Source organism: Asparagus officinalis, chromosome 7 (genome assembly GCF_001876935.1).
Source record: "Asparagus officinalis chromosome 7, Aspof.V1, whole genome shotgun sequence".
Lineage (NCBI taxonomy): Eukaryota > Viridiplantae > Streptophyta > Magnoliopsida > Asparagales > Asparagaceae > Asparagus > Asparagus officinalis.
In genome coordinates this window covers 124,414,591-124,420,291 of record NC_033800.1, presented here as the reverse complement: position 1 = coordinate 124,420,291, position 5,701 = coordinate 124,414,591, and positions in this window count along the sequence as shown.

Here is a 5,701-nt window from a genome sequence, read left to right as displayed (position 1 = left end):
TAAAGAGAGAGAGAGAGAGAGAGAGAGAGAGAGAGAGAGAGAGAGAGAGAGATGGAAACAGAGAGAATAAAAGAGAAATTTTTGTGAAAATTGAAAGGAAAAAATAAAAGATGGGTTTCTTATAAGAGAGAGAGAGGTCACAGAGGGAAGAACAAGTGGCGGCTTCTCTGTTGTTAGAGAAGAGCAGAAGAGGGGTAGGTGACATTGTGTCTTCCTGCAGAGAGAGGGGTTGGTGGGATCTGTTTGCTGTTTGCGATAGAACAGCAAGCATTGGATGGTGGGATGTCCTTTTTTTTAAGGAAGGGTAAATTTCAGAAAACACCCCTAACTTTTTGGGGTCTGTAAACCCTTCTGAACTTTGTAAATTTGAGAAAACCTACATGGATCTATCTCACTTAGGTATCCTGACTGCAAAATAAAACGTTACACATGAGGAGCTGTAGGACATTTTGGAAGCGATAAGATAATTTCTATGGTTGGATATAGATGTTATCGACCTAGTGCTAAGAGGGATATCGCACCGAGTAGCGTAACATCTTAGGATTTGCCAAATTACAGAAGATAGTAGATAGATTACAGGGTTACATACGTTTGGTTACATATTGTTACCTATACTATCTGCACCTTGGCAGAATTTTAGTGTGGAATTTGTTTAGGATTATCTGCACCGTTAGAAAGCGCAATCCTATCTTTATAATTGTAGATAGATTCTCACTGCTAGAGATCAACTTATTATGACTGGTGACATTAGCTTACTTTCGTAATGTGCTCCATACATGATAACATTTAGATAATTTAATCCATATACAATTTCCGCAATATCTTTATCAAGTCAGATAATGCAAAAAAGTAAAAATCAGTCTAGTTTTGACATTTACGCTAACATTTAATAATGCTATTTATAATAAAATTCCTAATAGTTCAGAGATTTCAATATAAGGCTTGGACTGTGACTTTTGCGTCAATAGGTTAGGTTTAGGGTTTGGTGGGATTCTGACGTAGTGGAACAATTGGGCTGGGCCTAGACTAGTAAATGATCTATGTGGTTCAACACAAATTAGTTAAAACATGGAGAAGGACCACAGGCACCTACCTAATTCATGTATATTTTCAAGAATCTACCATTTGTATGAGATCATTGTAAGGCCCAAAATTGGTTTGGCCGGAAATTACATTTAAAGCCCGTTGCACGCTAGAGCCTATATGCTTAGGCCGTGTTTGGTTCATTTCAAAGATTTATGGAAATTGGATCCGCCCAATAAAAAAAAAATTATTCCACAAATTTTTAGGATATATCGGTAAATTAAAACTTGTGTTTGTTTCAAAACCATAGAATAGGAAAGAATCAAAAAAAGTTTGAATGAACATACCTGAGGGTAGAATTACTAGCCCCAAACACAAAAGATTACAATTTTAGATGTTGAGGTAACCTTACCATTACAAAACTGAAGCCAACAGAAAAAACAGCTATTTTGTCATTGCAAACGCTCGTAGAGCTGAAAGCCTATATAAATTTGTTAGCAGCAGACCAATACAAGTCAATTTACTTCCCTTTTTTTATTTTTGGCAGGATACTACTCACCAGAGTAGAAAACAGCTACTGCAATAAAGATGGAGATGAAATCTGATAGCAAACAAGCAATTGACACATATGAAATGAAGTGCAAATGTAAGCTTCCAACACCCATGAAGTTTATGTGCAAATGGGGGAAAAAGGGAGATATCATTGTGGTTGTGCTAAGTTCCCAAATAAAGAATGTAACTTCTTTCAATGGGCTCACAAAGAGGATGATTGTAGAAACAAAAATCAAGTATCACAAAGTGAAGACATTCTTGAAGATAAAAAGGCAATGAAAATAGAAAAACTAAAGAGAGAATTGAAATCAGTGGAGCATCAACTAATCGTTTGGAATATGAGTGCATTGTTTTAGTTTTAACTTTTGTACTCGTCTTTATCTCTAAAAGTATGCAATGTAGTTGCAAAATGTATTGAGATATGAAATAAAATTTTCATGATTGCTAATAATAGACTATGAGTGGTTAAGGTCATAATATCAGTATACAATGTCTCACCTAAATATTATAATTGCATTATAGATTGCATACACATAATGGTTGTCTCATCTAAAAAAAATCATAGTTTGAAAGATAGCCATATCAATACACGCCGATGTCATGTGAAAATCATAGTGTATCCAGGGTCTTTTCTCTTCATAGAGATAACAAAGTCCAATTTGCATGCTCAGATAAGGAACCAAAGTTTGAAAGATAGTCATATCAATACACACCAATGTTTGTAGATTACTATCTTTATAACTTATCCATCCATCATAGCATCATGTCTCATGAGAATACATATGGAAAAAAAGTCTTGCATTTGCAAGTTGATAACCTGCACACAGATAATAAAGACCAATCATGAGTCATACTACTTATATGCATGAATTTGAGATAAGGAAATCAATTTAGTAAGCATTTATAATAGTAGCATAACCTGATTATAAGCAGAGCATAAATGATCATGTAATAAGCGCACACTGAGCTGAAACTGCTCATAATTTGAGCTCAAACTGAAGATGAAAACTGACCAAATTTTTAGGTGAAAACTACTCAAATTTTGTGCTAAAAACTGCTCATCTTCTGAATGAGCTCAAAACCTAATCATAAACAGAGCATAAGTGAGCAAGTTATAAGCATGAACTGAGCTAAAAAATACTCATAATGAGCTCAAATTTTGATCATAAATAGAGCATAACTGCCCATGTTTGGGGCATGAAATGAGCTAAAAACATTGCCATAATATGAGTTCAAAACCTGAGCATAACTAGAGCATAGCTGAGGCTCATAATTCGAGCTAACAACCTGATCATAAACTCAGTCTTACAGTACAAAATAGGTGGAATGCACGTGCATTGCACGTGATCAAATATTCTTAATTATTTATTCTAAGTTTATTTACTTACTATAACATGGTTGCAAAAAAGTTTATGATTATGATAATATATTAAATTTTTTTGGATATTTGCATGTATAATCTCTTGTTGATTTTAACATTTTGCCTTCTGCAAGAAAAGTCTTAAAACATTAATGACTTAAGAGAAATTTAATGACTTGAAGATCTAATTTCAAAATATTAATGATGTAAGGGACTAGTATAAAAAAACTATTATTATTAATGATAAAAATAAAATTCTTGAATTCATCAAGGTAAAACAATAGGTTTTATCCCGTCATATAGGATTTTGTTTAACTATAAAGAAATCACTTTCACTTGTTGTTTATTTCCACCTGTTGTTTATCCGGCGACCAAGTTTTATAGATATTCAAAAAAAAATTCTAGAATTTTCTTTGTCAGAATGTGCAAATTCAATCAAGAAAGAGAACATAAATTATATGATCAATTATAAAATCTGATATTGTAGTCTTTCTACATCTTCCCAACTAATTAATTGCTTTGTCAAAACGATTACTCTCTAGTTTCAGAAAATTATAAAATATAATATGAGAATGATTTATACATATTATGCACTATAGATTGTATTTTAACAAATAATTCAGATCTATCCAATGTCAAAAAACATCCAAAAATTTAGCTTAAGGAGTTAGAAGAATCTAATATCCGCAACAATACTCATACCCAAGTTATGTGCTTCATAAACTTATAAGAAAGTAAGAACTATAAAATAAACAATTTAATTTATTTTGTCAAACAGGTTATTACAAATCATGAAAGACAAAGGGAATCAAAAGGATCATATACCCTTCGCAAATAAAGATTAAATTTCTCTTAAAGATTTTTGTAGCAATTTTTTTTTAAAGTTGATGTATAGTATAAATCTTAGGACACATAACCCAAATGAGTTCATAGAGTAATATACTTGCTAAAAAATCCACTTTTATAAGATTGATGTCACATGTGCCTTAAATTGCGCTTTGTTTGAGAGTTAACTTTAAAAAACTCCCTCTTAGCTATGTGGGGCAATGTCAAAAAGCCCTCCTTAGCTATTTTTTTGGATACGAGGGAAACCTGGTAAATCAAATGGATCTTCAAACCAAGGCCCGAGTTTGAGTCCCCCACTCTTCCCAGTAAACCCTAGGTGAACTGGCACCCTACCCCATCTAGTCACTAGGTTAGTAGGACACTTAAGGGTCATGGGTGGTAAACCTCAAACCCGGACCTTTGGCCACGAAAATTGTTAACTTGAAACTGAGTAAATCTTCATCAAATTTGAGGTCTTGTAGATAATCTATCTCAACTTCAAATTTTCAATTTAACCCTATAAACTTTTCTCACTTAACCGCTCAAAACTAATATTTATTGATTCTAATCTATTATATGACAAGTATTTGACTTGGAAAGACCAAAATATCCCTCAACCATAAAAGAATTAGCTTGATTTTTGCTAGATTAAAGAAAAAGAGGAGATATAGAGGGAAAATAATTATAAATTGGTCGTGGTCCTTTTATTATTGGTTGAGAGTTTCTTTTTAACTAAAATAGCTTTCTTCAAGAGGGTATTTTCTCAAAATCACATATTCAAGTAATACATTAAGGGATTTTGTTGAGAGGAGTGTAAAAGATCATGAGAGTTTTTATGAGACATGCTATAGAGTGGTGTTTTCTAAAGTCGCACCAAAGTTAAGAGGGGTTATCACCAACACCCTCATAGTTAGGGTATTTTGTCGAATTAAATCAATGAGTGGGTGTTTTTGAGACAATCCTTATAGTAGGGAGAGTATTAAAAAACACTCTTTTTAAATATGGCTTGTTTATATTCATGTCCCTCAAATTTTTAATAATTCAATATTAGTCCCTTAAATTGTAAGCAATTTCAAAAGTTTGAGGGAATAATACAGAATTATTGGAGATCTAAAATCAAGGAACTTATATCTAAATTATCTTTAAATGTTGCTCTTATAGGCAATGTATTAAGTATCGGCCAGTATATATTGCTATATCGACCAATATATAAAGTTAAAGACCTTACTCGATTATATTTATGGTTTTGTGTTGTTTTCTTTTATTTGGAAATTTTTTCTAATATATCGATCGTCATCAAAAATATTGGCCAACACATCCCTTTGAAGATATCGACAAAACTAAGTCATTTTTAATTTGATTGTAGGCTAGGGTTTCGATCATATTTGGAAACCAAACTAAAACCAATGAAAGCCACAAAAGTCACAATTCATCTCCCATATCTCTCCACTCTCAGCTCTCCTAAAATTTAAGCATATATTTTCATGCAAATTCTTACATTTAAAATTCATTAATATGTTAGATTGTAACTTACAATGTTATATTATATATGAATATTATCTCATCTGACACCCAGAATTTTTTACATATCCCCGATTTTTACAATCTTATATCATAGATTTTAGTTGTCCAATATTTATCTGATGTCCAACACTTTATATAGTAGTCTTGTGAAAGCCTCTTCTAAAGTTTTCTAAGCAAAGTATATAATTTTAGAAAATAATTCAAAATCTTGTGTGTGTGTGTGTGTGTGTGTGTGTGTGTGTGTGTGTGTGTGTGTATGAGATTAATGAGTGTCCTATGTCAAGGAGGGGGTTTTCCTCCTTGACACCTATGTGGCACAATCCTCACCAACTCACACACTCTCTCCTACTTTATGAGGATAGTGGGGATTGTGCCACATAGGCGTCAAGGAGGAAATCCCCTCCTATGACAAGGATA